The following is a 24,871-nucleotide window of genomic DNA, read 5'->3' as shown; positions in this document are numbered from 1 at the left end:
AAGCAGTAAAAATTTGAGTAAATTCTGAAAATATCATTTGATTTTGAAAGGTGTAGCAAAGCACACCGGGTCAGCTAGTAAAAGATAAAATTAAAATAAAAAATGGTATGGTTTTCTACATTTTCACGGTATCATATGGTTTTTTTTTTATTTTTAATAAGTTATTTTCTCCAAATTTAGACTGTTTAAAAAAAAAGCAATATTTTTTGGATTTTGAAAAATGGTGGGGAATCGTGGGCCACTAAATCCAAATTGACCAAATAACATGCAAAGCTTATGAGTTGACCCAACACTGTGATTTCATAATACATTTCGTTATTTTAAAGCAATTTCAGATGATGAAATAAAAAAGGAAGCTGTGTATGATCGAATAGATTCCAAAACCTGGCTCGCGAACGTTTTGGCAAAATTTCTTATAAAGGATGTACAAAATATTTTTCATAACTCTTCATTTGGCATAAGAAAACTTTACAGATAGGAAAAACGTATTTTAATTCCTCAATGTGTATAAAAACTTAAAAATATAGGTGGTTCAAGATGTGTGGCCCACGATTCCCCACAAGCTATGATTTGCAAATTGGTTGCGTTTGTGTGACTTATTGATGTTTCATCAAAAATTCCTTTTTCATGTGAAAGATCATGACAAAACTAAGATCATAAGCGTATGAGCATATTTTTGTTATGCACTTTAAGTTCCCCATCGATGAAATTAGCGGGTGTTTTTTTTAATTATGTAAGTAAATTTTTCTAACTTTTTTTAGCTTGATAAATAAAAGAAGCATATCATGCGTATCTCAGTCAACAAAATATAGAAATATATGCTCACGCAAAACGACGACGATGACAGTTGGTTTGAGATTTTCATCTCAACACACATCTGAGATATTAAAAGTGGCCCACGTTTCCCCCTGGCCCACGATACCCCACTCTCCCCTACATAAATATACATTTTTTTCACTTGTGCATTGTGCATGCATTTTTCAAGCAAAAATGATTGAGGAAAAAATTGTCATCAAACCCCCCCCCCCCCCCCCCCAACCCCCATGAGCCGGTTCTTCCTGCGGCCCTGGACAATATCTGTTAAATGTTTTGAATTCGGGACATCAAAATCTTACAAAATTAGTTATTGAATCATGGGCACAAAAAATCATCGGCAGTAAATATTCGGCTTTTAGAATGTTTGAAAAGATAATCAATTTTCGCCAGCTAAGTTATGAACCTTTCAAGCTAGTTTATCGCACGACTTCCAATTATGAACACATTCATCGCAATCCGTTGGCATTAATTACCGCCACAAATTGATAAACAGCTCATCGAAAGTAAAAATAACCTGTCAAAATCGGGATGAGAGAAAATGCTGAACCATTTCCACGGTCAACCACCATCCAACTTCTTCAAAACTATACAGGTAAAGATCCGTGAAGAGTGAGTGAGTGGTTGGTGAAAAAGGAACCCCCCAAAGTAACACTAAACAAATTGCCCCTGTTTTGGCTTTTTGCGCCGTGCAAAACCAAACCCACAAAAACAAGATTGATGACCGATCGATCCGAGCATCATCAATAATCCACTACGCGCTGTGTTTCTGTTGGGGAAAGCGGCTGTATTTTTGCCGAAATTTTCCAACCCCCTGCCAGTTTGGTACACACAAACGAAATAAAAAAAAAACTTACCACCAGGAAAGTCAATAGCAAAACAACTCAACTCCAACAAGTGGATGATCTAATGAGCCAAAGTAAAATTAAACGGAAGATCGTCCGAAAAAAGTTCTTCAAAATCAGCCGGGGGGATCATCGAGATGGATCTTTTTTTCGGCTAGGTTGTTGCCTATTTGGAATATTCTGCATCATTATTTTGCTTTTTCCTCAAATAACAGCTGTCAGAGCGTTCGAAAGTGTACGTCAGTCAGTCACGATGCTGAGTGAGTTGGGGAAGAAAAAAGAACCTCGCACCCCACACGCGCATTTTGGGGAAACCTGTTCGAGATGTTCGAAAACGGAAGATGAACCAGCATCTGCCAATCCTCGAAACAACCTGTGCCGGTGTTGGATTTACTTTCCCTTGAGTAAAGCATCAGGCACGTGTAAGTCATTTTTTTGCTGAATTCTACAAAATTAAAAAAAATAATTGTCATGAGTACTAAATCATGAGTTACTTAAGCAAGAGAGCTTAAAGTACTTATTTAACACAAAATATTGAACTTAAAACGCTCAATAATCCTAAAGGGATTCGATTGGTTCTCGATTGCGGAATCAAGAATTCCGGATTTTAGCATCTGAAAAACATTGGAACGCAATCTCAGGTGAAAAAATGTGACACGGGCATTCCTGTCACATCACACTTCTTCCTCGACCACGGGAAAGATTTCATCAAACATATCAGCAGGTTTTCGAGAAATGCGTCAGCGCACACAAGAGAACTGTATTTTGGTTTTTCTCAACAAAAAAAAAAAACTTTAACCGGCTGTAAAAAAACAAAACCTGTCATACTTACGTACATATGAGATTGGGGTAATTTTTGAGTAATCTTTCCCCAAACTTTGCGCTGCGTTGACAGGTGGGTATAGGTTCGGAAATTCGACTTAGGAAAACTAAACCCAGCTTAGCAACGCTTTACCAATTTCTACTGAAACACTTCTCCGAAGAAAAGAAAAAAACAATTCTCGGAAGGACAACGAACCTGCTTCCCCATTTTTTTGGGATGGAAAATCCTCAAGTGGACAAAAAAAAAACGGCCAGCTCCCGAGGGAAAATATCTGTTTACAACGGCTTGGAGCTCGTCCAAAAACTGTAGTAAACGTAGAACGTCGACGACGTCATTCGTAACGCGGCACACCGCAGCGCGATCATCATTTGACGGATGGGAAAATGTTTGGCTGAGCTGAACCAGCTTTGGTACTATGAGTCGGTAGACTTGGTGGGTTTCCTCTTGAACTTGACTTAGAGGAAAGACCATTTCCCAATCTGCTTCTATCAATCCGTCGAAATACAAGTGCTTTGACCTTATCTATCGAAAAAACCTGGCTCTCGAATAAAATTTTTCAAGCTATTTCGGAAATCTTATAGTAAAACGAAATCAAAGCGTTAACAATGAAAAAATCTCAATTATGTTCAAAAAGCAGTCTTATTTGTTGAAAGGCATTTTCATCACCGAATGTTAACAAGGAATATAAATATGAAGTCTTTGTAGTAAGGAAATGGCTTCAAACCATGAAATTCCTAAAACCTTAACTGAACTTAATTTTACCCTTTTATATATTTTTCCCAAATGGTTTCATAGTACTGTCATTGGCTTTATGTGAAGTTCTTCTTAAAGTATGATGTGGCCAGCAAACCGGGAAAACCGGGAAAAAATCGGGAATTTTGAATCAAAACCGAGTAATTTCTTTATGAATTGTTTTTCCCAAATCTATTGAATTCTGAATTCAAAGTTCATTCATATCATATGACTAATTTTTTTTCTCAAAAGCTTTATATTACATAGCAAGGCTGCGAAATCTCATAATATTGGGATTATGATGAGTGAGATGTTCCCTTTTTGAATTTAATCTCATCGTAAACATCCCCATCAACAACTGTCTTGAATGTTGACGTTTTCTCAGCCTGAGTGAGAGTCATGAACAGAAAAACTAGTTTTGCGATGACAGAAATGCCAGACGTAAAATAATGACAGAAAATAAGAAATAATATTTGCGCGATTTTCTGAAAAATAAAAGTCAGATCTTAAACATCTTCTTCCAAGCCAGAGGTCATGAGATCGTATCCCGGTCACGGCATACATAGTACACTTTCTGTGGGTTGGTGGTTTGCATTTGTAAGATGCTAGCCATCTTATCCTTGAAAGATGTACGCCTTAGAGTTAAGTAAATTAGATCTCTTAAAAGAAACATGAAGTTTCACTGAGATCCTATTGTGTGTGTTCGTTTTTTTTTCAAAACAAGTTTTCCAGTTCAGAATAAACTGAACCTACCACTACTTTAAAAAAAACACGGCCAGTTATACCTGCTTAATGTTTTTATGCATAAAAGACTTCATTTCAAAAGAACTTCCTGAAGAACACACATTTACAAATTCAGTTTCATCATAATTTTATAAGAATTTGTTTACTTTATTTCTGTCTAAAGTGAATAAATTTGTCTCTTGTCTTTTTTGTCGTAGTTTGCAAATTAATGTTTCATCTGTTTACTTGATAATCAACGAATATTCTTCTTGGTTCATGGGAAGATTGAAGACATACAATTTATGAAATTGTAATTCCCACAGTTATGAACTTTTAATCTGGTAATAACGTTGGTGAAAAATTTCTACATTTTTATCATGGCCAAGGATGCGCAAATATCGAAATTCCCAAGCTCAAAGCTTAAAAAATACAATAACTTTATTTGCTTGCCAGAAAAACATTTAAATTCCTTAGATACCACAGCAAACTTTAAAAAAAACTGATAAAAATTATTCGATTTCTTTGAATACTTAGAAACTGGCTTGAAGTTGAAGTTCTAACGTAGCTATGAAGAATATCTATATTGATGAAAAAAAATAATACCTCATTCTTGCAAACATATTTTAGGTTAAATAGAAAAAAATTTCTTCCATTTGAAATTCAAAAAAGTTTTTAACCAACAAATAAACTATTCCATTGATAACGCATCCGTAACAAGGTTATCGAAATCACAGAAAAAACTTAATTTCACAGAATTTTGAGCAAATTTTCATCACAGAATCTGTGTTACAGAACACAGAATTTTTAAATATTCGCAGATATCACAGAAATGGATTTCCAAAAATATATTTATTTTTATCAATATAAAGTGAGTATTTCTTACCTTGAATTAGATAAGTATGATAAAATTGGTAATGTTAACTGATTTTTCCCAACTAAAATGTTAAAAGGCCCAATTTATCATGAATTTTCAATGAAATCAAAGGAAACAGCATTACGGAAAACCTTTACCGAATTTTTGGATAAAATTACAGAAAGTCAGATTTTTTTTATCAAAAACACAGATTTTTTTTTCGGCAACCTTGATCCGCATCCCAGTTTTTGCAACCGCCTGTAATCGACAGCATGTGAAGAGAATTTATTTACCAAATAAAATATAATAACGAAACAACCAAATTTTCCTAATCAAATGAAAACAACCGCGTGTATCTTCTATCTAAACAGTTTATTTTTTTACTTAAGTTTAAAAAAATCATGTTTATAATATTTAATGCATTTTCATAAATTTTACAAGATGCGTTTTGTTTACGTTGGCGCACAAATCTTTCTCAAATTCTACTTCACTTCTGAAGTATAAAATATGGCCGTTGCTCTAGAAAGTAGGATATGAATTAATGTCAGTCAATAACAAATGTCCGATGAAATTATTATTCTATTCAGCGCGCCTCAAGATGATTTGTAGAATTCTTCATAGAAAAAAAATCGAGATGTTCGAAAACGGAAGATGAACCAGCATCTGCCAATCCTCGAAACAACCTGTGCCGGTGTTGGATTTACTTTCCCTTGAGTAAAGCATCAGGCACGTGTAAGTCATTTTTTTGCTGAATTCTACAAAATTAAAAAAAATAATTGTCATGAGTACTAAATCATGAGTTACTTAAGCAAGAGAGCTTAAAGTACTTATTTAACACAAAATATTGAACTTAAAACGCTCAATAATCCTAAAGGGATTCGATTGGTTCTCGATTGCGGAATCAAGAATTCCGGATTTTAGCATCTGAAAAACATTGGAACGCAATCTCAGGTGAAAAAATGTGACACGGGCATTCCTGTCACATCACACTTCTTCCTCGACCACGGGAAAGATTTCATCAAACATATCAGCAGGTTTTCGAGAAATGCGTCAGCGCACACAAAAGAACTGTATTTTGGTTTTTCTCAACCAAAAAAAAAAACTTACCGGCTGAAAAAAGCAGAACCTGTCATACTTACGTACATATGAGATTGGGGTAATTTTTGAGAAATCTTTCCCCAAACTTTCCTAATCAAATGAAAACAACCGCGTGTATCTTCTATCTAAACAGTTTATTTTTTTACTTAAGTTTAAAAAAATCATGTTTATAATATTTAATGCATTTTCATAAATTTTACAAGATGCGTTTTGTTTACGTTGGCGCACAAATCTTTCTCAAATTCTACTTCACTTCTGAAGTATAAAATATGGCCGTTGCTCTAGAAAGTAGGATATGAATTAATGTCAGTCAATAACAAATGTCCGATGAAATTATTATTCTATTCAGCGCGCCTCAAGATGATTTGTAGAATTCTTCATAGAAAAAAAATACGAGTGTAATATTTAACCATACGAAATAAAACATTGTTTAGTTATAGTAAAATCGCCAATTTGATCATTTACTTTCTTATTGACGAATCTGAAGTGGTCTAGATGAAAATGGAAAGCTCAGAGCTTCGTTTTAGAGAATTTTTCCTTCTACGGTTGTTTCGGATTTTTTGCACGGTCCCGTCTACTGATCAGGTTTACTGACTGTATTGGTCGAAACTTCTGCCGAGAAATGTTAAAGGAATTGATCTCTCTTAATAATTAAAAAATAATATATGTGTGTGTGTAAATAATACACACTGAATTTCAGAAATTATGTGCATCCATTTATGTCGTGAGACGGAAAACTATGGAAATTAATAATAATATCTTACACTTTAACAATATGCTCTAAAGAACTTTATTGACCTTATGATAATTTATGACTGTGAACATAAAGCTAACAGCCGATAAAACTAAAAAAAATCTTAAATTCCTGAAATTAAGTGTAAACATCTCAGCCCTTGAAAAAAATAAATCGAATATGGTATTTTTTTTATTTTACACGTTAGGCTTAGCAAATACTACAAGTTTTATAGATTTAAATAGCCAGAAAATAGTTTTAAAAAAATTGCTTTTCATCCTATCCAGTGATGGTAAATTTCGCCCGTCACGGTTGACCCGACTAGTTTTGTTTCATCAAACGACTGGCACTGTTCTCAATTGACGGAGCCTCACTACTCGCATGACGGATAAAGCACGACAACAATCAACATTTCTCCATCATCGACTGGCGAAGCTCCTACACATGGTCAAAATTTCTCCCGAAAGTGACTGGCAAATCTCTTCACACTTCGATCGGCTGCTGACGGCAGGTACAAGTAATTGAACGACTTGCTGGCAGAGAGCAACAATTGCAATAAAAAACTGAAAACGAGCTTGCTGGCATGAGCAACAATAATAATAAATGCTTTTCTTGTTCCTCTTCGGTCGTCTTCGGCTTGCTGGCAGGAGCAACAATAATAATAAATGCTTTTCTTTTTCGTCATCGGTTGTTTGAATGCGATTGCTTGACTAGGTTATTATTTTAGCTTCAAATGAATGGGGAATGAATGACTGGCAAACGAAGTGACTGGTCGTTAAGGAACAGTCAATTGAGTTTGACGGACCAAGAGGCTTCACAGTCACAGCTTCACGCCTCATGACGATGACTTTTGCCAAGCCTGATCCTATCTGCTCATGCCCAGCAAACATGAAATCGTATCAGAAATGATAACTTAAGTTGATTACAATAATGATGTAACGAATTGCAATTCCAACTACATAGTGAAAAGATCGTATAGAATGTCGTCTGAAGTCAGTTTCCTCCCCATTATAGGGAGGGAAGGCTCCTATACAAAATAATTGGAAAATACGATAAAATTTATTTTTATTCAATCAATTGATAGGTGGTTCTCATAAAGTTTTGTTTATATGTTAGGATTATTCATAGCACACAAAAGTCCCTCCCATCAAAAAAGTGGGGTCCCCATTTGAAATTAAGGAAACATGAAGCAAAATTGGCCAGAAAACACCCAGGGTAATTTTCATCGAGAAATAAATCAAGAATATGTGATAACATATTATATATAATGGACCCTCCCCCACAAATAAATGATTTAAATAAAATGGACCCTCCCGATTTAATATCATGTTGAGGGGGTGCCTCACTCGATAATAAATATGTTGATTGCTTGCAAATGTATGGAACTCTCGTTTTATAAACATTAAGCTGCATTTGGATGTTACTGCTATTGGAAACCCCAACCAATATCAAAGTTTTATTTGTTTGGTTTTGATCACCGCACTTTCTTGTGCTTTTCTTTAATTGACATTTTTCGATGATTTACGACGGAAAACAAGACTGCTGTTTTTTACGTTTCGGCTTATTGAATTTCAGCCATCCTCAGAAAATAAAAACTTATTTTGTCGCGTGTTTCCTTTACGGCCGTCGTACGATATTTATCGTACACGGAACCGGTATGAAACGTGGAAGCTCTAGCCTCTATATGAGGTTTTATTTTGAAGTTAGGTGCCGTCCGTCTCTAGCGCTTTAATTTCGCAATCGAGAGGAACTGGGAGGGCTCTTTTGAGGTTAGGTGTCATAGCTTCCGCCTCTTGCGTTGTAACCCCGGAATCGGGATGAAACGCCGACGCAATTGCCTCCTGCCGATTTTAAGTTTTATGCTGGATCATTTTTTTCTCTCTTTCTCTTCGCTTTGACGTTTGTGCGCCACAATTTGGAACACGCTCATTTTTTTATAACCATTTTTTTATGATTTTTGTGTTTAAATCGCCAATTTGGTTATTTTTTAACAATATTTCTAGAAAGAATTTTAGCCATTCGGGAAATTCTCGAATACTTACCACAAAATGATTGAAAAAATTGTTATTTCTTTATAGCCATTTTGGAAAAGATTGCTTTTGCAGCCAGGTGCGTTTTTGAAAAAAAAAACGAACTCAAGTATTAAAACGTTTTGTATTGCTTGAAGTGAAAATTAAACGGCAAACGATCTCTGCTGAGGGTAGGTCTTTAATAAATAATATGCTAGATACTCGAAATAGGATGATGAAATTGCGGGTCCTCCGATAATCGAGAGCATTGAGAAGCTGGTATGGCCATTTTCCGTACCCTCCGGAAAGCTGAATCCGATCGAACTATCCATAAAACACCGACCGTAGAGGAGCCGGTAGATTCTTTGCTGCTGGTAGCTCAAAATGTCTCGGCGAGAACCTTAACAACAACACAATCAATCTCCGAACCAATAGTAGCAGCAACAACAGATTCCCGGATGATGCAACGGCAGCCTGCAGCTGAATCAGAATTAATTAACTGATTTTTACAAGTTGTACCAGTCAATGTTCAACCAGATGCTAGTGAGACGCAGGGAATGCGGAACACGAATATGCGAATGAGGGGTCAATTGTTGCCACAGGGCCAAAAAAATCGCATCAAGGCCAGCAACAGCAGAAGCCCTATTCCTGAGGGGATCGTAACGCAGGTGACCAGGGTTCTTGAGGGATCGAAGACAAAATGGCCAGAATCTGGGAAGAAGAGGAGGAGGTGATGCAGCTAATCATTGGAGGAATGACTATCGTGACCGGTGATATATAAGACTTTTACAAAAATGCCATTACAATTATTTTCCAACATTTTCACACTTATTATCTACCCCTACAAAACTATTTGGTAAAAATATAAATCTCTAAATGCTAAAGAGAAAGGTCAAAAATGGTTATTTTTGAACCATAAATGGTTAATACAATTCGAGCGTGAAGGGGACCGACTTCAAATTGGTTGTCTCACTCTTATTCGCATTTCCTCACTTTGTGAGTGCTTTAGCCGTATGTACACTAATAAACGTTACAGGCGTTAGGCCGAATGGTCATTATGTATGTCGACTGAACGTTAATCCTAATAAAAGATAGGGGAAAGTCGGGTAAGACGGACACCCTAAGGTAGAATCGCAATAGAAAATCAGATATTGCTTTTTTCATCGCAGTTTTCGTGCAGATGGGCAGTTTTGGTTGTTTGCTAACGCAATAACCATTGGAATTAGTAAATTTCCTTCATCAAGACTGTTTTTATAGCTATCCAAAACATGCTTGAAAATTACACTTTTCCAAAATGTTCGGGTAAAACGGACACTGCTCAAAAAAGGAACATGTTGCCGCAAAAATTGCTGTAAAACTAAATATTTTTGTGATTTAAGCATTTGAAAACGTTTTAAAACCAAAATGGAACCAAATGGTCCAAGTCCAGCAGCAAAACAGTGTGATTTCGGAATTCCGTGTTTTATAGGCGCTTTCTTAACTGGAGATCCGATTTTTGCAGTTTTTATGGCCTGTTTGACATGCCGAGTGCTTTTAGACCGACAATTGCTCTTGCCAAGGTCTTTCGAAGGCATATGGAGGATCAAACCGATGAAAATTTCAAAATACCTGGAGAAACTTGTGCGTCCGTTTTACCCGACCTTGAGGTGTCCGTCTTACCCGCCTTAGCAAATTTTTTTTTCCAAACGTTTGTTGTCCAAGCCTTTTGACGGAAATTCTATGATTTTCCTCCAGATGGTTTAAAAGAAGCCTGTTGGAAAACTGGCCACCGTTCCAGTCCGCGGTTGTTCAAAAGTCGCTGAGAAATAACAGCGAAAACTAAACGTCATGGTTGCCGCCAAAAGTGACCGCACGAGGAAAATTTTCACTTCTGTTAGCCATTTTGTATCGAGTTGCGTACTGCGTAGAAGCAGAATTAATCTAAAAGTTTAAAGTGTTCCGTTTTGCCAAATATTCTTTGTTCGTATCATAAGCGTAGGATCATTATCAGGCAAAACGCTGATATTTGATTGACCATCTCTGTTGAGAGCGCTAAAAGTAGCAAATCGGACTCTTTGCTCTCGATACAAGGTTGAAGTGAGTTGTATTAGGGCCGGAATAGCTAGGGTCACTGATTTAATTGAAGAATGTTGTGATAGGGCGGCAAATGAAAAGCGATGCACCATCACTACTAAACTATAAATATAGTCTGCTATCAGTACCAGTGCATCGCTTTTCATTTGCCGCCCTATCACAACAAAGCATAATAAACACTCTACCTTTGAAAACGATTAAATTTTTCATAAATTTTGCGAGTTATGAACTATTTCATGAGGAGAGGAAATTACATCAGATAATGGATCCTCCACGTTTTTGTTTGCTTTGTTTACTATTATGGGACCTTGCTTGCTATAAATAAACAACAGGTCTCGAAAGTGTTGATACACTTAGACGAACATATTCCCATCATTAGATTTGTTCCAAACATTGTAATTTTCGAAATATTGAAAGTGTCCGTTTTATCCGCTGTGTCCGCCTTACCAGACTTTCCCCTATGCTTAATGAACATCCTTCGTAGATGGGCCCCATGGATGCTAGGCCGAATGGACGTTAGGCGGAATGCATGCTAGGTATGCTATTGGGTATCCTCTATTCGGCCTAACGACCACTCGGCCTTACTTACGTCCTATTCGAGCAAACAACCTTCGGTCAAATAACCTTCGGCGAATGGGATGGCCTATTGTGCCGAGGGATTAGTAAATTATCCTGAGCTTTGTTATCCTTTAACCCTCCAGCTATTCTACCCAACCCAATCCTGCCGGCAATGTAAAGCATCTCTCCTGGTAGAATGCAAAGGAGTTGAAATTTTTTTCACGTACACATCTGTTTTCAGATTAATCCAACAGCTTGTAGCTCTTCTTAAGGAAATTACATTTTTTATGTTGTACAACACAATATCAAACCGAACGTTTTTGATGTCAAGGGAAGCTGAGTAAGTTCAAATTCCCATCTTCCTCGGGCGATCTGACCAGACGCCTCGAGGGTCACGCATAATTGATTCAATCGAATTCGGTTTTGCTTTCTCCTTAAAATAGGTGGTGGTTTGCATTTATAAAAATATACTCGTAAATCTAATAGGAAATCAATCGAGGAAGAAACCGCTTGCCGGCCTGCCATTTGTCTACGGTGTATCCGTTCTGATCCACATAACGAACACAGGACTATCAAGGCAAGGGTGTCGGTCTGTTTTAACTCCCGGCTCCCAAGAACTGCCAATAAAACCTGAAAATAGATTCCCATATAGTGGTTGGGATTATGAGTTTATTATGGAATAATAGGATGAAGAAATAATAAAATTTCGTGGAGAATAGAATTAGTAAGAATTGCTGGTTGATAAACTCAATTTGAAAAACTAACTCTTCCAAGTTTGGTATTCTTCTGAAAGTTGTCTTCTCGGTAGAATAACAATGTTGTGCTCGACGTTTTTCGGTCGATCTACTTCTTAGTTGGGTGCATGAACGCAAAAGTGAATTAGACAATTCTTAACGATAGAGAAAAGTTCGAAAAGGGAATCGCAAGTCTGGCCCAGTCTGACGGAACCGCGATTTGGCACGATCAAAAATAGCGGCCGCTACTAAGCCAATGGGAAATCGCGCACCCTATTTCAGAAATGATGCGAGAAAACCTCAATCGAGAGCGCCTGGAAAGTGTATAAATAACAGATTAATATTTTGTACACGATCCAATGGAGGAGGAATGATCCGTGAGGATAAAAATAGGTTCACCACCGATTGATCGGCCGATCGGCTAATGACTTTAAGGGTGGTGGTTTCATCTTCATCCGCGTTGGAGATGGGATGGAAAACCAGGGTTTGCGTAAAGAGGCCGGGAAACCGAAAGCGAACGTCAAGGTGTGCCTTTAAAAGCAACTTGTTATTTGCATTTATGATGATCGCACTCGAGCCGTTTCGAACCGATGATGTATAAGTAGATATACGGCTAACGCGGGTATCGGTCTATTTTCGATTTCGAAATTTGTACAAGGATTTTCGAACCGGGTTGTAGGGAATATTAATCGGTAAGGTTGAAGTTTTATTACTTGCGTCGCCGTTGTCTGGATTAGCGGCTGAAATCAGAACATTTTAAAACTATAAAATAGACTACATATATGTAGTCCCAACAGACAGCTCTGTGTAGTGGTGGGTTAATGTTAAAAACTAGTCCACCACAATTCGAACGACCCTAAAACAAAGATCTGACGTCAAAAGTTTTCCCATGAGGAAACAACGTGTTGTTTCCATTGAAGCCCATCAGCATTTTACGTACAACAGCACACAAGACTTCCATTAGCAAAACAACAATAACAACAGCAAACAACAAGTGATTTTACTACGTGTCAACGGATTGTTTTCCTTTCATCAATCGTGCCCCTGGCCGGGGTGGTTGGTTAAGTTAAGTCTTACTTAGCGCCCGGCATGGAAATTGATTGCTACGCTAGAAACATGGCTGACGCGGCCAATCGATAACAATCGGGGCCTTGCTTGGGGTTGGCCAAATTTTTAGGTTTAGGTTAGGTGTGTATCGATTTGCTATGATTTTGCTCGAAATATAAGTTTATGAAAAATATATTTATTAGTCTTGCTGTAGGGATACCTAACTGAATCTTCAAATTTTAAATCATAATATGCACAGCAAACGGGAATCGCTGAAACCGGTTGTTTTTCACCGAATTTTCAACATGTGAAGTACGTTCAAGCGCGGTCCTATGGAGGCAGGAAAAAACCGTTTCAAAATATACGAAAACGCTCGAATTTTCAATAAAATTTAGAAGTTTTCCTGGTCGATAAGTCGAATTTTAAATTTCTTTTTACTCCGTGGGAATGTTGAAATGATGTTAAATTGATTTTTTTGAAAGAAAATAAACCAAAGTGGGTAAAAATGATGCATACAAAACTTGCTTAAAATATTTTAACTGAGAAATCAACTATTTTTCATCAATATGGCTTTTCGAAGAACAAAAGTTCATCGTAATCACAAATTAAAACTTTTGTGATTTTTTCAGCAAAAAAAATCGTTCTAGAAGGTGCATTGAAATTCCTCATTTTGACAGAAAGCATCCTCAAAGCCAAATATTTTTCTTAGTAAAAGACAATTATTCTAACTAATAAATTTCAATTCAGAACATGCATTTCAAGTTTAGAATCACAAAAGTAATTTTAAAATGTCCACAGCACAAAAGCTCATGTCTCACGTGTCATTTCTTCTACCCAAAGTGCTCGAGCAATGATTTTTCCTCCTATCAATACTTTCATTTCTGTCTATCAATTCTACTTTTAATTTCATAATTCGCCGAAATCCCTAACATTAAGTAAGAAAATATAAAATCATATGAAGAATTATTCAAAAAATCTACTCGAAGGAATAAAAAATAACCGAACGAGTATGGCTTTAAAAAACTACTAAAATGTACATTGGGAAAAGCATGCATATTATCCCTTTCATTGAAAGTTGGATTTCGTGCAATGTTTTGCAGTCGCCGTTTTCCGTACAAAGGTTAACTGAAAAAATGCTTGGCGTGTAGAAGTTCGACAGATTTTTTTCAAGGTTTTTAGAAACACAAGGTTCTCCGACTTTCACAATAAGTAGGCGAGCAGTGCGCAGGGCGCTCAATGAGTTTGTTTCCAAACATAAGAAACAGCTGTTCAGTGGTTTGTTGGTAAATAAACTCCATGAGTTCGGCAGTTGCAAAACCAAAATGGACAAAATGGCTGAATCGGGAATTTGACATACGGTAACACCTCCTATATATTCATTTCGGATTTCATACTGATTTGACAGCAGGGATGCCAGGTGGTTTTGTCAAAAATCAGGACACCATGAAGAAAAAAATCAGGATTTTCAGGAGACCACTAAATCTGCTTAAATTGCATGGAAAATGGAAGGCGAAATAAAGGTATTGTAGTTGCCTTAATGTATGCACAGAAGTGAGAAATATATTGCCATGCCCTGGAGTTTATATGAAAAACACCATTCAAATATCATCTGAACCGACGATTATTATCAGTTAATCTATTTTAATTACCGATTTGTTCGATATCCTGATAATTTTACTAAACATTCAATTACAGTTTAGATATTTTTTGAAAATCAGGACAATTTAGTACATTTAAAAAAGACCATCAGGACAATTCAGGACAATTTGAAAAATCAGGAAGGTCTCTCGAAAATCAAGACAAATCCTCATTTATCTGGACACCTGGCACCTCTGTTTGACAGGTCGCACATATGTTCGAGTTCGCACAAGTGTCACAGTCCAATCTAGTGCGCTGTGTATTGTATGTATGTATATCTACCACCCAGCTAGCAAGGCGCAGCCAGTAGCAGCGAGCAACTGTTTCTTAATAACTTGACCAAGATTCAAAAACTTTATGAACCCAAATGCCTTTGAATGGACTATTACAAGGGATTAAATATGCGAGCAGAGGCACTTACAAATCTTTTTTGGGGAAGGATAATAATTTCTCCATCGAAAGAACATTGTGAAATCATATAATTTCTAATTCGAGCCATTAAAAAGAAGAGCGCTCCACTGGGTGTGGAGACGAGCCCGTCCTCAATCCACGATTCCTTATGTATGAGGTAGCCCAATGCTCTCCTCAAAGAACCGCTTCAATTGGATGCCCGGATGGACCCCCTCCCAGAATTTATTTTGATAAATGACAATTATAAATAACATTTAAATGACCAATTACCTGTAAATTAATAATTTTATTACCAAGCATTCGGTATTTTTTATCGAATGCTAGTGATTTTTATCGAATTGGTAAGAAATCTGATGATATGTACCGTAAAATCGGCAATATTTACCGAAAAAATTGTTAAAGTTCTGTTATCGGTAAAACGAATTACCAAACTCGAAGTTTCCTGGTTAGTGTGTACACATGTCTCAGTAATTATTAGAGGTCAAAATCCTTTAGTGTTTATCAAGACCATAAATCTGAGAAATCTGTGTAACTCTTTCACATAAATCACGAATCTTTACATCTTTCCCTATAATGTTCTTCAATCCAAGCTAATCTTCGCAGTCCATCATTCGCTGATAGATACAAAGCAAAACTGGCTTTGAGTAGCCAAATCCTTGAGCTTCGTCGAATGAACGTCATTTCACAACAAAAAGGCACCATTAATCATGTGCGCTTTCCGCCGCCGAAAGTCGAATTGCCTAGTATCGGGTTTTCTCCCGGCTTGGTATTTTCCCAGCAGCAGCAGTTTAAGTCATCGAACTGAAACATCGCCAAAGATCACATCAAGTTGCCGCCAAAAACCCGATCTGCGATATTTTGTTTCCAAGCAGCAGAAGCCTCAAATAATCTAAGCCAGTGCGTCACCCAACCACCCCACTACTGGGATCCGTCGTCGCAAATTTGAGAATTGGAAAGCAGCAGCTGCGCTCACACGGAACCGAATCGATCCGATCCTACGGCCGACCGGTGGAAACAGCTGATATTTTGGAGGTTATTTTTGGGGGGATAGGAAAACTCAAGTGGTGGTCAGTTTTCCTAGAAATAGAAGCCGCGGTTGCTGCTGTCCGTAAAACTAATATATCCCGTCAATTATGATTGACGGTTATCTTCGCTCCGCGACTACACCTTCGCCAAACTAAAGGTTAGTGGTGGACGCTTGTATCCAGAGACGGATTTATCGAGGAGGAATAAAATAGAATAACATGGTTCGGCGGCATCCAGGACAAGCCGTCGAGAGGTGAAATAAGGAATGACTATTAAAAATCACAATTTCAAATAAAATCCTATCATAAAGATTCAAAATATCGGTTCCAAATTTAAGAACCAGATTTTAACCACATTATCGGACATTCGTGAAAAAAAAATCAGAATAAAACTCATAAAGGGTGTAAGAATTAATATTCAGTATTCTGCGCCAGAGTGACAGTTAATAATGCGAGAGTGCAAGTAGGCGTTGTTTTGCAAGAACGTCAAAATTTTCGTTCTATTGATTTTTTTTTTCCAGATGTAAAAGCAGTTTATCGAATATTGAATCCTGCTGATTAAAACCGAGAAGGTGAACATAATTGTGAAGCGCGCTGTAGCAAATGGGAAAACCTCGTGAAAATTTCATACATCGGATAGGTATGAGTAGAGGCAAATCGGCTTCAGAAGTTTCGGTTGCAATAGACCTCGGTTTCAAAACATTATCAGTCCGATTCCTGCCAACTAAAGGCGCACAGATTTTGGATTGTTCCAGTATCTTTTGTGGTATTTACCACATGGTTGGCCTGCGACAACGACTTCTGCCGGGGATAAACAATGGAAGGAGAAGTTCGCTAAAAGAGTTCATCTTGTGATATTCAGCTACGTTGCGGCTAGCATGTGTCTGCTGATTTAAGATGGCTGGAAGAAGTTGTTGGTGTTACAGGAGGCTCGCAATCGACGATGCTCTTCAACATTCTCAATCTGCGCATTGATGGGAGGTGTTGAAACCAAGGATTGGCAATTCTCGTTTTGGCGAGCGCTGGTGGAATTAACAATCGATAGTGTAGACTGTAGCTATGCTAGGAATGGATACCTCATATCAACAAATCTAGATTAAATATTAGTGGATAACTATCCATGGGTAACCTCCTATGTGATGTAGGTAATTTGAAGAAAACGTGAAGCCGACTGTGGTATAAAAAACAGCATCAACTCTCTAATTTCGCATTAATACATTGGAAATCGATGTAGTAATCAATCTTTAGAACTGAGATTTCGATATTTTAAAAAGGGAATCAATGATAGGAAGACTGAAGTATGGATTTAACACTTTATTTCGAGTAAGTTTTTTAAGCGGAAATAAAAAGGGCTGAATGAAAAAGAAGATCCAAAGGCAATAAATTTGAAATCAGAAGAAAAATTAAATAAAATAAAATTTTCATCAAATAAGAATTAAGAAAACAGTAATGTTAAATTTCAATCGAAGCTTTGATTTAATATCCAATTTGAATTCAAAGTTTAAAGGTCTTTGCGTTTAAAACAGGACCACTACAAATACCAATAGTATTTGTAATGTCAATGTTTTTTAAGTTTTATGATTTTTGAAGAAAAAGATGTAACTTTAAGTAGATAGACTGTAATACTGAATCGATCCTTTTTTTAAGTTGAGTCAGTTGTAATATTCAAATACAAAATACTTGATGGATACTTATGCTAAAAAAATTTCTGTGCGTAATAGATTTTGCGAACATTGCAATAAGATTTGAGTCTTTCGAATCCAATTCTAGGCAATGATTATTTCTCTTATTTAGTTTGAAGAAAATTTTAAATTAAAATAAACATATAAAACAACGGAATTATGATTTTAGAGAAGTTTTTTTGGCTACATTAATTCAAACAATTTAATTTGAATTGAGACACATTGCAACGAAACCTTCATTAACACACTAATTACGGTGTGAACAGAGTTTATGAAGTGATTATCATCTAAAGCAGTTGTGAGCAACCTTTGAACCAACGGGCCAATTTGAATTTATAATCTTTCCGGCGGGACGCACTTAAAATATTACTTATTAAACATTTAAAAATCTTCCCGCGGGTAGTGTTGGAAAAATATTCAAATTAAACGTCATTCTTTTATAATAACAAATAAGGCCGGAACAAATTTCAAATCCTTCTTTTGTCACTCGGAGTTGGAACATCGTGAAAAGGGCGGGGGGTTGACGACAATGAAAAATAATGCGAAAAAAATTATAATAAATTGCACGGAAGCTTGTATGCAACAGAATTGCATACTATATCATTGCACAAAAGCTATAATACAAGTTATTTTGTATCGAATAATTCAATCAAATCAAGAATACAAAAGGTGGTATAACTGCCATCTTTTTTAGTCTTGTAATCTTTAAGATATTGGAATTTGTTTTCAAAATTTACATAAATTACTTCATTTCATTATTTATTTGCCCCTTCGGGTTTTTTTTTTGTAAATTTCGAAGGGAGGGGTGACAAATGAAGAAATTGATGTTTGTTCCAGCCTTATTGACAAAAAAAAATGAAAAAGGAAAGATAACAAGAATTCATACATTATTTATCTAAAAAGTTTGAAGGGAAATTCAACACCATTTTTTAAACACAAAACAAACATAGCATCCGAAATTGATCAGGTACATAATTTAGTGTTAGTTAGTCCTTTTTTGAAAATTTTTGAATAATTCAATTTTTTGATAGATTTTAACATTTTTTCAAAAAATTGTTCTTCCAAATAGAAACATCATTTGATTCTTTTTTTTTATCAAAAATGAAAATTTTTCGAGGCCTTTGTATTTAACAAAGGTAACACAATCTTCTGGAGCTTTACCACAGTGATAAGTTACAGTAAAAATACAATTTTTATTTTAAAATAACTCCCTTTCAAGCGTTCGATGTTGAATCTTAATCAAAAATTTATTGGCTTAAATTCCTTTTTTAACGTGTTTTTTTTTTTTTTCTTAAATCTAAATCTTTCTCGAAGACCTACAAACGATGAAAACCCTGCATTTTTTTTTTATTAAAACTCTGTTTGAGATTAGAAGTTGAGAAAAGTTGTCGAAATTGCAGAAGAATCCCGAAAATGACTGATTTTCAAGCAAATATCGAGAAGGTTCCAGTTCTCAATCGTGATTTCTTTGTAATCCCAGGTAAACTTTCCCGCTATTTTCTCTTAAAAAACCATCATCAATAACCTGAGCGGCTGACTAAATAACGATAAGTTACTTTATCGCCTTTGGAAGCATATTGAAAGCTTATCCATATTTTTCCCTCTCTGAATAGTCACCATTTGCTTTCCTTTTATTTTAATCAAAAAGTAATTTTCTAACAAACGATGAAAAAATTGTTTTTTAATTTGAAGTTTCGTATAAGTTTATTGCATTGAGATGAAGGGAAAAATGATTGTTCTATCTTTATGTAGGGAGAAAGGGCGGCGTGTAACTTCAAGTTTATATGCTCCAAAAGTTAGAACGATACACGAACCCGTAGATGAACTAGAAGCATTTTCGTGAGACAAAAAAGTGAAATTTTTGAGTTGAAATATACTTGATCCTTTACTCAATGAGACTTGATCCTTAATTCAGGGTGCTCTGAACCTTTGCAAAAAATCTAGCAAAATCCAAAGATGAAAGGTCCGTGACTATTTTTTACCAAATTAGTTCTCATTTCACAGTGTGTAAGTATCAGACAAAGTGAATTCTAAAAGTTTGTCTACTACTTCATTGCATACTTTAAGGCGCAATTTTCTAGTTTAAGATAAATACAGTATTTTGAGTTCTATTTTACAGATAATTAATGGATAAACATTAGTTATTTGATGTATATTACTAGTCTCGTGATAACCAATAACCATGACCCATTCAAAAGAGAAATAAAAAAATAAGTTTCTGGACTCTAAGGATCAATTGAACTCATAACATACATTTTGAAAAATCTTCTTCTAAAAAAAATTGAAAGTTTACTATTGCTTTGAAAATATGGAATTATGAAGTTCAAATTATACTCTAACATATTGGAATAAATATTTTTACTATAATTTTTTATTTCAAAGTGATAAAAAAAGATCTTCATTCCATAAAATTTTTCAAACAAAGTTCTATGATTCGAATTTTTTTTTTTTTTTTAAGATTTTTTGAGATTACAGCATTGTTGTTTTGTTCTATTTGGCACATTTTTCTAGAACAATTGATATGGGAGAGTGGGGAATCATGGGCCACTTTTTTTCGTTGTTCCATAACTTCTTTATTATAAAAGATAAAATGAAAATAAAAAATGGTATTGTTTTCTACTTTTTCAAAGTATCATATGGTATTTTTTTCTTATTTTTTATAAGTTATTTTCTCCAAATTCTGACTGTTTGAAAAAAAGCAATATTTTTTGGGTTTTGAAAAATGGTGGGGAATCGTGGGCCACCAAACCCAAATTGACCAAATAACATGCAAAGTTTATGAGTTGATCCAAAACTGTGATTTTCTAATTCATTTCGTTATTTTAAATCAATTTCAGATGATGAAATAAAACAGAGAGCTGTGTATGATCGCATAGATTTCAAAACCTGGCTCGCGAACGTTTTGGCAAATGGACAAAATATTTTTCATAACTCTTCATTTGGAATAAGAAAACTTTACAGATAGGAAACACGTATTTAAAGTTTTGAATGTGTATAAAAACATAAAAATGTAGGTGGTTCAAGATGTGTGGCCCATGACTCCCCACAAGCTATGATTGGCAAATTGGTTGCGTTTGTGTGACTTATTGAAGTTCCCTATCGATGAAATTAGCGGGTGTTTTTTAATTATGTAAGTAAATTTTTTTAACTTTTTTTAAGCTTGATAAATAAAAGAAGCATATGATGCGTATTTCATTCAACAACATAAAGAAAAATATGCTCACGCAAAGCGACGACGATGACAGTTGGTTTGAGATTTTTATCTCAACACACATCTGAGATATTAAAAGTGGCCCACGTTTCCCCATGGCCCACGATACCCCACTCTCCCCTATTTGTAAGACATTCGAGATATAGAGAAAGAATCAAGTATCCCCAGGGATCAAGTATCCTCACCTCATTCTCCCCTATGGTTTAGGCTTAAACGGTTTTCTTAAAAATGGTTGAAACATTGAATTTAAACAAAAAATAGTGCTGTTCTACCGTAAATCTAGATAACGGGAAAAAATTGAAATTTTTGAATTTCTCCTATCAGAAAAATTCTAAACGAAAAGTGCAATTATCCATGAATAACGTTTTAAACTTAGGATATCCAAACTTAGTCGCTTTTTTCGAGACAGTTCTGACGATTTTTCTTTTAATCATCTAATATTCCACTTAAGCCAACTCGGTGAGTGAATGACGGTTCGAAGATTAACAGTTAAATCAATCTATATTTCTAAACATTTTTTTCTTTGGATGTTGTCTACAAAATTCATAATCAATTAAAATTGCTCTGCCCTCCCGCTGAATCAAGTAAAGATTGTCTCACCTGTGCTGGAACACGAGCGTGAAAACCCTTTCTGAACGTTCTGAAAAAGCGGCGCAGTTGTTAGAATGATTCCTTGCTGCGTCTGAGCTCCAATCTTCTCAACCCTCTTCTCGCGAGTCTTAAAAATGTCACTACTTGTTATTTACTAATGATCGTGCGAAATTCGACTGATCACAAAATTTTCACCGCTAACTTCCTTCATCTCTCGTGGTGGGTTGTTTTCTTAGTTGCTCGATTGCGTAGACGTAAACGTAGATTGGTGACGTCCAATTTTTCGTTTTCCACTAATCGGATTTGACGCTAATTTTCTAATAACTTGTGAGCACGAAACTTTCCCGTGCCGAGATCACACACCGCATCAACAGGACTCAAAACGACTGTTGCTGCTGTTAGGTAATAACGTTCACGATCGCTTCGTTTTGTGCCGAATTGTACTACGCTGCGGCAGATGCCCTCAATCAACACGTTGTTCACACGCAGTTTGACGAGACCTGGTTTGATGGATCACCTACATCCGTACCAGCAGCGTTCTCGCGAAAAGCGGCAAAATTTATTGTGTCCTCGTGCCGTCCGCGATCGTTAAGCGATTTTACACGCCACTAGCCTCCGAGAAAACAAACAATTCATTAACAAAGAGCACCACTGAATTCGTTTCACCACCCAGTGACACGCACCCTACATCCATGCACTCTCAGGGGAAGTCGTTTGTTCCGATTTTCCCGCGATGAACCGTTGAAAATCTAGTTCACTGCCAAATGACGACCGATCCAAACACGTCCGGTTGATGGCGTTCTTTGTTGGCGTTCTTCAATTTCCCCAAACGAAACCAGATTAAAGAAGGAAAAAGTCCACACCAAAACACCAAGTCCCACCGGTTTTCTTCGGCTCACTGAATTTCCGCGGCTTCGTTCGTGAAAACGTGCGCACACTCGGCAGTCCTGTCGCAGACTGATCGTCACGGAAATTCACTTTTCCACAAGTAGTAGCTAGTTAGAAAGTCCCGCGGGAAAATCCCGTTCGAACGTTGAAGCGATCGTTTCGTGAATGAGGAAAAACTCCTGCTGAGCCGCAGTGCAAGCGATCCCTGTTTTGTGCCAGTACATAGTAACACAGAAAAAAACATAAAATAAAAACCAAGCAGGAGAGAAATCCTCTCGCAAGCAATGAATCCAGCATCAGTAGCTTGCCAGTTACGCGTAAAGCCTACCTAGCAGCTACAACAAGAGGATTCGCGTTTGCTTGCTTGCGTGTGCGCGCACAAGTGATCGCGCAAGCTGCGCAGCCGGTGGTGAAACGCGACGGGAGTCTCACAAATGAACCACCACCCGGTCGTTCTTTCGCTTTCGATGCTCACCAGTACCAGTACCAACTTGAGGTTTTCACTCATTTGCATATGGCACTGCTTTCTATACAGCGTACAGTACGCCGATCGCGTATCCAGACAGACGATCATCCTTTGCCCATGTTTCTGCTGGTGGTTTTGCGGTGGTATTGGATTTGTTTTTCCGCTGTTTTTCCTTTTGCATGCATTTCGTACCGAAAACGATCGTTTGTATGTATAGTTTCGTATGATCGTTTCTATGTAGGCCTACGTTTGGCGCATGGTGTTGCTGTTGTTGCGTTCAAGCTCAAGGATGTGTGCTGCTGCTTGATTACCTAGGTATGTACACTAGGGTGGCAATGGATGTATGGAAAAAAAAATCACGATCGAATTTTGAAAACAGACCATATACATTTTGTAGATTTGCCCAAAAAACTGACCTGTTTAAAATTTCAGCTCAGTTGAATGAACTTGATTTAGGGGTACTTCAAAGCGCTCAAAGTTTAGGTTGTTTGACCCTCAAAAATTATCAAAGGGGAAACCAAAGGAAATCGAAAAAATCAAAATTTAAATGTTGATGCCGAATGACTTAAAAGTGCATAGAACATAAAACATTTACCGGCCGTTTTTCGGAAAATCATGTCAAAATAAATATGCCGATCGGATGTTGTAAATATACATAGTTTTATGATTTTTTAAGACTAAAATCGCCAAGAAATATTTTTCCGCATCAAAGAAAATGTTTTAAATTTACAAGGCTGTGCCACAATTTATTAAAAAACTTTCTCTCGCTATATATACCTAGGCACGTTGTGTTTTTAGAAGATGTTTAGAATAAAAAAAACAGAACCGTGACTGCGGGTATTTCCGTGCACCTAAGAGATTTTTGTTTTTTCAAGGCTGTGTAAAAAATTCAAATGAATAATTCAAAAGGTCGCAAACCCACCATTAGTTAGGATTTTTTATGTACTTTAAGGAAATCGTAGTTGATGAAATACACGAAAAAAGTTTGGAAAAATGCATCTGAAAAATGTGTTTCATGCTCATAATTCTGTGCACTCTGAACTTTGTTATTTATCTACAGTTTGTGTTGATTAAATAAATGCGATGACTTTTAAGCTATAATAAACCGACATAAGGATTCAAAACATTATTTTACGCAAGGAGGTGGACCATTTACATCATGGGTGGCCAAACCATGGCGCGCGGGCCACATGTGGCCCGTGACCAATTTTTTGTGGCCCGCGAAGCTTATTTTGGAAAACCCTTGTTCTAAGAACTGAACATTTTTTTATTCTTCATATATCATTTGGAAAAATATATCTGAATCAACACTAGCTAAATTTAAAATAAAGATCTGAACATTTCTTGGAACTGATATAAGGCAAAGGAATAAAAGTATATAAAAACTAATTTCAAAAGAACGCGCTTTTAAATTGTTGTTGTTGGCCATTTTCCATACATTTTTCGAACATTTGAAATTTTCTGACGAACGTAAAGTTATCCAAATATAATTTAAAAAATCTGAAAAAAAAACACCAAGTATAATTTGAAACATTAATAATTATTTGACTCAAAATTGATAATTTTTACACTTATACCCCTTTGAATTTTAGGGACATTTACAAAAAATATACCGTCACGGAAAAAAACGATTACAATTACAATTTTTAAAATATCAAAATTGTATGGCATTTAACACATTATCTGTAAATTCTATCACACATTTTCAATGTTTTCCGATTAAGTTTTGGTTGCTACATATCGTTGGTATGAAGAGCGTTCAAGCGAACTCTAGTTTTAATATTGAGGAGTTTGGATAGCCGCAGAAAGATAGTACATAAGACCCTATCAATATTGTTTAAATTAAAAATAAAATCACCGAATTATATCAACATAAACATTGAAATTATACTTTCACAACAACTTCAACCATTCGTAA

At 36.2% G+C, this 24,871-nt stretch overlaps 1 protein-coding gene across 1 annotated transcript in view; it reads right to left on the bottom strand.

Moving 5' to 3' along the window:
• The window catches only part of LOC129754109 (zinc finger protein 568), a 47,138-nt gene extending 24,210 nt beyond the window's left edge, over window positions 1-22,928 (bottom strand). The window contains exons 1-2 of the mRNA XM_055749973.1: window positions 22,816-22,928; window positions 21,609-22,692 (exon numbers count right to left, since the gene is read on the bottom strand). The gene's annotated coding sequence lies outside the window, so the exon portion shown is untranslated. The remainder of the gene's footprint in view (window positions 1-21,608; window positions 22,693-22,815) is intronic.
• Window positions 22,929-24,871: the final 1,943 nt, after the last annotated feature.

The sequence above is a fragment of the Uranotaenia lowii genome, chromosome 3 (assembly GCF_029784155.1).
Source record: "Uranotaenia lowii strain MFRU-FL chromosome 3, ASM2978415v1, whole genome shotgun sequence".
Lineage (NCBI taxonomy): Eukaryota > Metazoa > Arthropoda > Insecta > Diptera > Culicidae > Uranotaenia > Uranotaenia lowii.
This window is presented reverse-complemented; position numbering and strand designations above follow the sequence as displayed.